The 10645-nt window shown below is 46.6% G+C and overlaps 1 protein-coding gene and 1 long non-coding RNA gene across 6 annotated transcripts in view; one reads left to right on the top strand and one right to left on the bottom strand.

Annotated features, from left to right (window-relative positions):
* Window positions 1-2114, bottom strand: part of KMT2E (lysine methyltransferase 2E (inactive)) — a 118328-nt gene extending 116214 nt beyond the window's left edge. For 2 of the 3 annotated variants that reach the window (XM_048836375.2, XM_048836380.2), the window contains exon 1: window positions 1784-2114. The gene's annotated coding sequence lies outside the window, so the exon portion shown is untranslated. The remainder of the gene's footprint in view (window positions 1-1783) is intronic. The other variant, XM_048836373.2, reaches the window with a different exon arrangement.
* Window positions 2115-2212: 98 nt separating this feature from the next.
* The window catches only part of LOC125630447 (uncharacterized), a 36976-nt gene continuing 28543 nt past the window's right edge, over window positions 2213-10645 (top strand). For all 3 annotated transcript variants that reach the window (XR_012666585.1, XR_012666586.1, XR_012666587.1), the window contains exon 1: window positions 2213-3545. This is a non-coding gene — a long non-coding RNA (uncharacterized LOC125630447). The remainder of the gene's footprint in view (window positions 3546-10645) is intronic.

The following is a 10645-nucleotide window of genomic DNA, read 5'->3' on the forward strand; positions in this document are numbered from 1 at the left end:
TGAACAGTAACATCAAAATGTTAAACTAGTATTCCAAAACTACCACCACCATCTCCAGTAAAAAAAAGTATTCTGTCAAAGATTAACCTGACATTCACAAAAGCAATGACTAAGAATTTAGTTAGGATTATTTTAATCTTTTGTCTTTTTTTATAAGTATTACTGGTCCTTGTGTTAGTAACAGATGTATTGCGATACATATCTAGATTAACTAGCATAGATATAGGAATTATTCCAAAACATTATTAAAACAAAAGTGAAGAGATTAATATGGCATGCATATCACATCACACAAGATACAAACACACCCCCCAAGAAGCTACTTGAGTCCATCGTCTCCCCCACCCCCACCGATGAGAGTGGTCTCGTTCGTTTGCCTTTCACACACATAACCAGTAAAATTAATCAGCTGGGATACAGCATTTTATTCATAGAAAATCAAGACATGTTTTGTACATGATTTGAAGAAAACAGCCTTTCATTTAAACATAACAAGCCAGTAATGTGCTGCAGACAAACGCACTGCATGGGGTGTGGAGGACCCGAGCTGATTAGATTACCACAACATCAGCCTGGGGCCGCCATTTTTAGAATCTCTAAAGGACAAAAGAGGGAAATTACAATTTTTACTCCACATTTACCATAAGTAACTTAAAAAGTACAATGTTTATGGTCAAGCATTTAGGTATCCTACCTATGGTCATAGCCATCTCTTTCAGTTCACTGAGGTAGGTCTCAAAAAACAAAAAAGCCTTTTCGTTACTAATCCCTTTAGTATGATGTACATAAACTAAGGCTAAACATTCTTAAGTTCGACTTTAATCAAATGTAGTGTATACAATTTTAGGAACCTCAGGGATTTAACTACCGGACATTCCTAAATGACTGAATATAGAGGAATACAGGACCTTTCTAATCGGACTACTTATATTTCTTCTCCCCTATTTAGTACTACACAGTGGACCGTTTGTTTCTCCTCCCCTACATCTGCAGCAGTAGGGTCTACTCCACTAATGCCTTTTAATTAAAAAAAAAAAATTTAGATGTGCCACACAAGGAAACAGGAATACCAGATATAAAAACTAAAACAAGGAGGCGAAGATGAGTATTTTAAATATACCTTAGGCTCCTTACCGTCGCTACAAAGGGGGTGGGGAGAATCATCCCCTTTTAAATTGACACAGAAACTCTTTAGAACTGTTTTCCGTTTGACCAGGTTACACCACAGAAGAGATGTTAAAAGGGAGGGAGGGAGGGAGAGAGGGAGGGAGATGGGGGTGTGGAAGGGAGAGAGATTAGGCCTATAACGAGCCATTTTAGCATCACAAAACAAAAATATGCAGGATAAGGGAGACTATTTCCTAAGCTTCATACATACAACCCAATACGCAATCATACTGTTACAAATGCCTGCTCTTAAACGCTGGGTCTACAGAAATTTATGTTGTATGTCACATAATAGCCCCTCTTGGGTTTGTTTGGTTTTAATCATAATGCATAAATCCGGCATAACTGCCAAAAAAAAAAATCCCCTCGGCGCCTCCAGTCACAGTAACCCGCCATATTCACAAGATATAACGACTCCCTTTCATTTTAAAACCAACCCATAGAACATGGAACACAACCCAAAGCAATTTATACAGAATCATGCACGGTTTAGGGGGGAGCGGACCTCACACCCCACCCCTCCCAGATGTAAAGCGATGCCTCCCTAACGTTTTAACTCTTACTAGGAACCCCCCTTCCCCCTCGGCAGGAATGATAATCATAAAAGGAGACTCACCTGTAATGATCACAGGCCAGGCAGCAGCTCCCCCTTAGCTGAGTCCCTTTCCTATCCCAACCAAAACAATGCAACGGCCCCACTGCGGATATCCCTAGCCTGGGCAGGACGCAGCCCTTAGCTGGCTCTGGTAAAGAGGAGTGAGCAGAGGGGTCCCCCAGACCGGCTCGGTACTCAGAACCCTGCAGGGACCAGCTCGGCAGCGCCTTTGCCTTGGGACCCGTGTACAAACCCCGCTGCCGCTGCTGCTCCCGTCTCCCTCCTCTCAGCCTCCTACGCTCCCTCTATGTCACTGCCTCTCTCTGGGAAAATGGCGTCCTCCGCTCTCCCCTCCCTCCCACTGCACGGGGCTTACCCGTCCCGCCCGGCAGGGGCAAGGTTACCAGGGCGAAGCCAAACGGTCGCCATTTTGCTTGTGGGCTGGAGCGCAGTCTGTGTCCGTTAAGTCCTCCCTCGTGCTATGTCCATTTCACAAAGGGGGTTTCCTCACGATATTAAATTGTTCGACGGCCGGGGCCAGGGAGCGCGACCTCGATCGAAAAATGCTAGAAAGGGGCAGCCTAGGGAACGGCAAGGGCGAGAGAACTGTGTCTGGGGGGAGGCTCGGGGCGATCCTGCAGCGGAGTCACTGGCGGTGGGGGGGCTCGGGCCCAAAATGATGCTGCGGAGGACCTAAAGCGCGGAGCGAGACCTTGTCTTCCGCAGGGACGCAGACACCGAAACCTGTCTTCAGCCTACCACCTGCGCCAGCCTACCCTCTGACCTCTGGTGAGCCTGGGCCAGCCCTCCTGACACACACAGACTGTGGGGGAGGCGGCCAGACCGAGGCAATCTCCCCCACGCAGAGTGAGGCGGGGGATAAGAGACTGAAACCCATTTGGTGAACGATGGAGGGTTGCTGGCTGAGGGGATCTCCCCCTCCAGTTAGTGGAGACGTGAGGCAGGTCCGGCAGAGGAAGTCTCTCCACAAGTAACTGAAGTTTAGCCCAGGCCTGCCTCGGGGAACCTCCTCCTCCAAGGAACGAGACTGGGGCATTAGGGTCAGCTCTGCCTGCCAGGCTCCCCTTTAGCGAATGACACTTGTGGGGGCAGTTCTGGGGCAGCCCTGATGTGGACTCGCCACGGGCAGAGCAAGAGGTAAATGTGTGTGAGGCAGGCGCAAGCCCCGCTGTTTATGTTGAGCTCCTGCCCTTCCCTCACATCCCCTCCCTGTGTGTGGTGCCCACACACCGCCCCGCATTCCGCGCCTGGCTTCCGCCGCTCCGGTGATGGCTGAGTGAGGGAGGGGAGGCGGCGGCGGCGGCGGCGGCTGGGGTTTCATTCGACGCCCACCAGGGGCTGAGCGAGCCTCCGTCAGTGCGCAAACTCGGGGCACCACATAAAAGCTGGGCTGGCAGCTCTTTACCTTGCCTCGATGGAGCCGCCACAAGCGGGTGTCTGGAGAAGCCGCTAGCAGCGGCGCTAGAGCCTCGCCTTCCCCGTACTTTGGGCACAGAGGGGCTGTAAAGAACCGCTGCTGCGGCGGGAAGGAGTCGAGAGGAAGGGATCTGGATGCAGAGGAGGCGGCTGTAACGAGGCATCGAGTATGGGGGGAGGGAGTGATTAAACGTCTTGTGGCCCTGGCGGAGTCTGAGGGTATTTTTTCCTGTCTAACTCGTGTGTGTGTGTCTCTATCTCTCTCTTTCTCTCTCCATAGGGCGCTTGGTTGGGCTGCTCGCTCGGGTTCTGCCTGTTGTTGCGCGAAATGGCGGCTGCTACCTTGGTGGGTTTGGTTTTGTTGTTGTTTTTTTTTCCCTTCTTTCCCCTCCCCCACCTCTGCCTTGGCCATTTCTCCGCAGCGAACCGCGGTGAGGACTGAGTCAGGAGGGAGAGGAGGGGGGAGCGGACCGCATTGAAGCCAATCGCCAGGCTGGCTCGGCTGCCCAGGCGCGCCCGGATTGGCTGCTGCTGACATCATCTTGCAGTAGGGGCAGCCGCAGCTGGGCAGGGCTGAGGAGCTGTCGGGGGAGGCTGGTGCAAAGGGAGAAAACGGGCGCCATGATCCCGGCGCTGGGGAGTCCGTGAGGGCTCGGAGACTGAGGCAAGCTCATGGGAAGGGAACGAGAAGGCCTTGACAACCATCACCCAAGCGGTGCCGAGACCGAGGAGATAAGCGGGGGGAGCGGGCCAAGCTGTGCCTGTATTTGTAACTGCGTCAGTACAAGATGGCGTAGGGTCTCCCTGGAGAGGGACGGGAGCTGCACGTCCGCCGGAGGTCATGTGACCGCGTTGCATTCTTGTGGGCTTGTTTGGCTGCAGACCAAGTTGGCGGAGACGGTGGCTGCTGTTGGGGAGAGTCCGCGCTTCCTTCCCCGCCCCATCATCCCCGCCCCAGGCTGGAGAGTCTGGGTGGATTTTTATTTCCCTTCCCTATTACCCGTCTGTACAAGGGTGTAGCTGGTGCTGCTGAAGAAAGTTCTCGCTTCTTGTCCTATTCCCCACCCCCAGGATGTGGCAGCTCCTTCTGGGGGAAGTTCATTCCTCCTGCACCTCTTCTCTGCATTGAGCTTGGCTGTTGCAGAGGAAAGTTCTCGTTCTTCCTGTCCCTGTCCCAGCCCTCTTTCCGTGAGGGTATGGGGGTGGAGAGTAATGTTTTTCACAACTCCCGGACAAGGTTGTAAGGTGTCTGATTGCTGCTATCTAAATTAGGTCACATTTGCGATCCACTTTGGTGACTAAAATGCCTGACTCTCCTTATTTCACTTGTAAGAGCAACTCCTTCTTTGTTAGTTAGATATCCTGTGGTAGTGCTTGTTGGTGTCTCCATCTTAGTGAGACACTTAACTATCCTAGTCCACCTCTGCACAGTTTGCAAATGTACTCCTTTTTGTGAGCTGATGCCTGCTCCCTCTCAACATTGGACTGACTTGCAGAGGTGGCTTACTAAGGAAGAATGATGAAGGTTCTTCATACGATTGACCAGTCATGAAAGTTGACTAATATTTTTTTAGGTGATACTAGCTTTTCCAGTGGAACAGCCTCTCTCACTTAGAGAACATGATGCAGTTAAATAACAGGTAGTTCAGACTACAGATATATAGAAAATCTATGATTTGAAGTATTGCAATTGCACCAATGTGTTAACTCTTGGATGTGTGTGTGTGTTTATATATAATATATATGTAATCCTGGTAGTCTTTTAAAGATGCCATACTTAAAACTAGACTGAACAAAAAATTAGCAAATTTAAAACTAGAGGAGTCTATCCTCTCTCCATAGAGGGACTAATGTGTTATCCCTCTTAAATTGTTCACTTGTATTCTGTTTACATATACCTCTCTTTCCAGACAGTAGTGAGCAAGGAAGGGGAGCTTAAATATGCATTGTCTGATGTCTTATCCTGGAGGTTGTGTACTATTGCATTAAAAATACTACAAATATTTGCTACCAACTTACACAAATCAAGACTTCTCTGTAAGTCACATGGGTGGGTTGGAGTCTAGTTACATAACTAAATGTGGTCCCAGTTACAGCCTCTTAGCCTGACATATAGCCCTGGAGTGACTGGCATCTATGCTACTTTGAGAGGTAGTCTGAGTACTCTTGCATAGTTGCAAATAACTTCACTAAGGGAGAAGGGCCTCCTTTCTATCCAACATCAAATAGTGTTCTCCTTTTTTTATTTTAATTTCCTACATATAATTCAAGACAAATGCAGAGATTAGACACTGAAATATAGATGGCTAACTTAATTATTTGAGGCTCAAAGGTTTAAGAACTTGGACTGTCAAACTTACTTTATTGTTAAGACCACATCTTGGGGATTAACTTCTGTATTCAGTCTTCTTTATGAAAAGATGCAGTAAGTTTGAGAGGCTTTTTTTTAAGGAGCATGTCAGCTGAATATCTGGCAATGACACTGATTGAAGGAAATGATCTTATTTTTTTATATATTACACACACAAAATATTTTGTTCTAGAAATGTGTGATTACATTTACAAAAGCATACTTGCTTAATTTAGATACTTGAAGCTAGTGGAGTTGTTGATCTATCTGGATCTGCAAAGATTTGTTCCAGAATCTCCACCACTTTACTATTCCTCTGTCCCTGCCACTACAGTAGCGGAGAATGCCTGTGCTGTTCTTAATCACAGTGCATATCTTATGTTGTCATAGGAGCACAGTGAAAACAAATATACATACTTCTATTTGATTGTGGTGCTTTGGTATGTATGCCACAAGAGCTGTATAGAGCCCATATGAGCAACCTTGGCACAAACTAGGAGGGGAGGGGAAGCAGAAAAGTAATGAGGCACAAGCAGAGCCTTACAAAAAGGGGCAACAGGGCAGAGGAAAAGAGGGCCAGATAAAGGTATTTGCTCTCTTTAACAGTAGAGACTATCCCGTTTAGACTAAATAACTCACCTCCGCTACTGCTTGAGTCTGTCTAACTTGCATTGCTCAGGAGTGGAAAAAGCTCTCTTCGCCCCCAGAAATGTGACTTTTGCACTGTCCACACAGCTGCTATTGCAGCTTCCACTTCTTGCCAAGGTGGAATAATTATGCCAACAGGAGAGCACTCTCCCGTCAGCATAGCATATCTTTAGACCTGCTACAATGGCACAGCTGCATCAGTGTAGTGTAGAGTTGCCCTCAGTTGCCTTAAATTGGAATTGTACCTCTTCTTCTTAATGTGAAGTGACTGAATACAAAACTTTATTTGGTTAATGAGGCGCACTTAGGACTAGCTGGTGCCCCTTGGATTTCATGCTGGAGCTGAGGGTTCTGCTGCATGTAGACGTATCCCATTCTGTTATGATAGGCAGCGTTGCCTGCACAGCACTACTTCCTTTTCTCCATCCAGCCCAGAGGGGTAGGGGGGAAAGATGAGGGTATGACAGACATAAGGGTCCACTAACTTTTCTGTATTATATAGCATAGAGTCCTGGGGGCACTGTTGGCTGGGGAAACTTTAGTGGTACAGTGCCTCTGGAGTAATGGTGACTTGGATGGAGTGGTCTCAGAACTTGAGAGGGGGAAGAGGGGAGGGAGAGTAGAAAATGAAGGCTTAAATGCTCAAAAAAAATACTCTTCTGAGTTGAGCATTTGTTAATATTTTTAGTTTAATATAGGCCATAGCTTGGATGTAGTAGCCTTATTAAAAATAGCAATTTTATAGTGTGGCTTTGTATTATAGAAACCTTCTGTTGATTAACTGTAGACTAAACTGAATACAACTTCTTAACAAAAAATGGAAGAACCAGGCTAATGGAGGAATGGGTTGTTGTGGTAGTATTTTGCTTTGAAACTGGATGGTTAAGTTACACTGCAAGCCAGTCGTGAATAAAATTGAATTTTGGGGCTTACCTGCACCTGCTGAAGTGAGGGGCAGCTAGCTATTTGACTCTTCAAAACTGAAAGACAAATGAATACTCTAAACCCAGAGGGGAAAGATAATCTGATACTTTGCTTTCTCAGATCTCTGAATAAGATCCATTATTTCCCCCACAGGTGTCTTAAAGACATGGTAGGTAGAGGTGACCTGTTTCAGAGATAACTGCAACAACTGGATTTGTGAGCCTTCTGTCCAGAGTTGAAGTACCACTTAACTGTAATTGTTCCTCTTGTGTGTTTCTGCCATTAGGCAAGATACTAGCATGTTCCATTGGAGGTATCTGGGATTGGGTTAGAAAGATGTTGCTTACGTTGGTGTGAGCATTTTGTCTGAGTTTAAAGACCTGCTGTTGAGGCTCTGACTCATGTGATTGACACCTGGGATACACTGGGCCCCAGGAAGATTTTTGGCGCATGATCAAGCCTAATCTAATTGCAGTAGCAGGTTTTCTTGTGTTTTGAGAGCAAAACCGCTTCAGTGTTGTCACATCTTAGAAGTGATGCAGTTTAGCAGCTTCAACCTATTAGCTGCAGAAGAGACTAGGAAAGTTTTAATATGTTGTCTTACTGTAGTTTTAACCAGTCTGACCTGCTCAAATGTGCATCCCTAACTCTTGCAATAACTCTTATTAAGAAATCATGCTGAAGAAGTTTACACCAGGGTTCCATGTATAATTGACTAAGTTTCTGTGTAAGAAATCTGCCTACTGTTAGCTTGCTATATAAAACAAAACATTGTTGCCCCCTGCTCTTGTGCATCTATACATGACACTTCTTCCCCTCCCCCTTTTTGACTTCCACAAAGAGTTCAGTGAATTTCTTGTGCCTGTTCCCACGATGCTGTCCTTAATGGAGGGAGACCCTTCCAGAATAGAGACAGCATGAACCATGATACTGCAAAACAGCCTTAAGAGAAGTATGTGGTGGAGCATCTCAGAATTCTAGGTATGGGCTAAGTGAGGAGAGACTTGAGCAAAAGGTTGTAAACTGCTCCCAGATCTCAACTAGCTCTAGCGTTCTGCAGAAGATAGTCGGCCACTGGTGTGCAGGGGGTTCAGTATATTTTTGGAGTTGGGGAGGCTTGCATAAGGTAATGACAGCTTCTCTGCCCTACTAAAGCTGTTTGCACCTTTCTCTCCTTTATCGTGTGTGCATAACTAAAACCAATATTGGTAGAAAATCCAAATATTTGCCCACTTTAGAAGTTTTTTGCCAGGTGTCAATGCTTAAGTTATAATGTGAACATACCATAATTTATGGCAGGGGTGGGAAAACCTTTTGGGCTGAGGGCCACATCTGGGTGGAGAAATTGTATGCAGGGTTGGGGTGTGGGAGGGAGTGCAAGGTGTAGTGTGTAGGAACAGGCTCAGGGCAAGGGATTGAGGTAGAGGAGGGGTGTGGACTGCAGGAGGGAGCACAGGGTTGGGGTGCGAGGTGCAGGAGGGGTTCAGGGTCTGGCCCAGTGCCGCTTACCTAAAGTGGCTCTGGGGTGGCAGCAGCGTGCACCGGGGCCAGGGCAGGCTCTCTGCATGCCTGCCCTGGCCCCACGCTGCACTGCTCCAGGAGGCAGCCAGCACCATGTCCCTGTGACGGGCCACAGGGCTCCATGTGCTGCCCTTGCCATGCCTCCAGGTACCTCCCCTAAAGCTCCCATTAGCCGCAGATCCCCGTTCCCAGCCAATGGGAGCTGTGGGGGGGCAGTGCCTGGAGGCAAGGGCAACACACAGGGCCTTCTGCGCTGCGTCTCCCCTTCTCTCCCCTGTCCTCCCACAGGAATGTGGTGCTGGCTGCTTCTGAGATTAGCGCAGGGCCTGCAGCACCACAGGGAGCAAGTCCTACAGGCTGGATCCAGCCCGCAGGCCATCATTTACCCACCCCTGATTTATGGTGTGTGAAGAATATTTCAATATTTTATTTTAGAAACTTCAGTAAAAGAGTAACTTATGTTAATCTAACTTAACAGTGGATAAAATTTGTCAATTTGTGTGGTTCTAATGCATCCCCTGTTGAAAGGGGCCTGGACTCATATTTTGTGTTAAGGAGGAAATGTAAATGGCTGTTCAGGTATTAAATGGAAAACTTTTTTGCATTCTCAAGCCCTGGGTGCTGAAAGCAATCTCTGAACTAGGATGAATAGCAGAGCAGCCATCAGTAGAGCAAAATCCTGATGCATGCTAGTATGTCAAGGATTTTTGATCCTAAACATGGCATTTCATTCATTTGACTGGTAGATACCCCTCTTCTCCTCCCTCACCCCCCACCCCCTTAAAACTGTCTCACTTTTTGAGACAATTTTGTTTTTCCTTCCACCTTACTATAGGGCTGCAGTCTAATTCTGGGCTCTCAAGTCAGAGCCTTTTTCCTATTCCTCCAAAAAGGAGCTGTGGCCCAAATTAAGGACCGCTGTACAGCTTTCGTTTTATTTAGCTAGTAGTGTCTAGGCAAGACACTTTTACTCTCTCAGATCATCTAAAGGCAAGGAACCAAGCTTCTAGGCCCTCTCTCAAACTAGAGAACTATTGTGTTTTAAACTGTTACATACTGAACTATAGGAGCCATGCTGACTTGTGTTCTGAGCCAGACCTACTTCACCAGTGTCTACATAAGCACTGTTCTAAACAATTCCTGGCACACTGTAACTAGGACTTTACCATACTAAACTGCTCAGGCTCTTAAGGTTTATTTGTATGGGGCCATGCAATTGATTTGCCTTCACTTTCCTGAAGGTGTGAAGTCAGCACATAAATTAAAGGATGTTAAAGCTGTGTATGGTCTCAGTAGTGTCCTGAACTAAAACTACTTTTATTCCTGAGAGATCCACTCAAGGGTTTTAAAACCTTTTAATATATGTGCATTAACTTGACTTATTGTAGACAGGGCCTTAGGCTTAGTCTGTACTAGCCCTTTTGCCAGTAGGGGTGTGGAAAAAACACCCCTGATCAACATAAGTTTCACTGACAAAAGTGCCAGTGTGAACAGTGCTATATTGGCAGGAGACATAGCTACCACCGCGTGTTGGGGGTGGATTTAATTATTATGCCAGCAGGAGAGCTCTCACCAGTAGCATAGCACAGCTACATGGGAGACCTTACAGCAGCACAGCTGAGGCAGTACCGATGTGCCTCTATAAGGTCTCTAGTGTAGAGACTGCCTTAGAGTGGTAACTTACCACTATTTTAACTAGGTTTATTTGCCACTTAATCTTCTCATTAAATCTCAAATCAGCAATTATTTTGGTGAAAGTTTTTTCACTTCCAAAAGATAATTTTGTTTATTTCACTAATGTACTATTTGCATTTGTAGTTCAACTTTAAAACTACTTTTCAGTGGTTACCATTCCAGGGTGACATGCTGGAACAAATTCACATGCATATAAAGGCATAGCCTACAGTTGTTTTTAGGCTCTATTTTTAAACTTGTTCTAATAGGTTGAGCAATGTTTAACAAGTTGTATTCCACAGTCCTGTTGGTTGAAGGAAAAAAACCAC

Source organism: Caretta caretta, chromosome 1 (assembly GCF_965140235.1).
Source record: "Caretta caretta isolate rCarCar2 chromosome 1, rCarCar1.hap1, whole genome shotgun sequence".
Classification (NCBI taxonomy): domain Eukaryota; kingdom Metazoa; phylum Chordata; order Testudines; family Cheloniidae; genus Caretta; species Caretta caretta.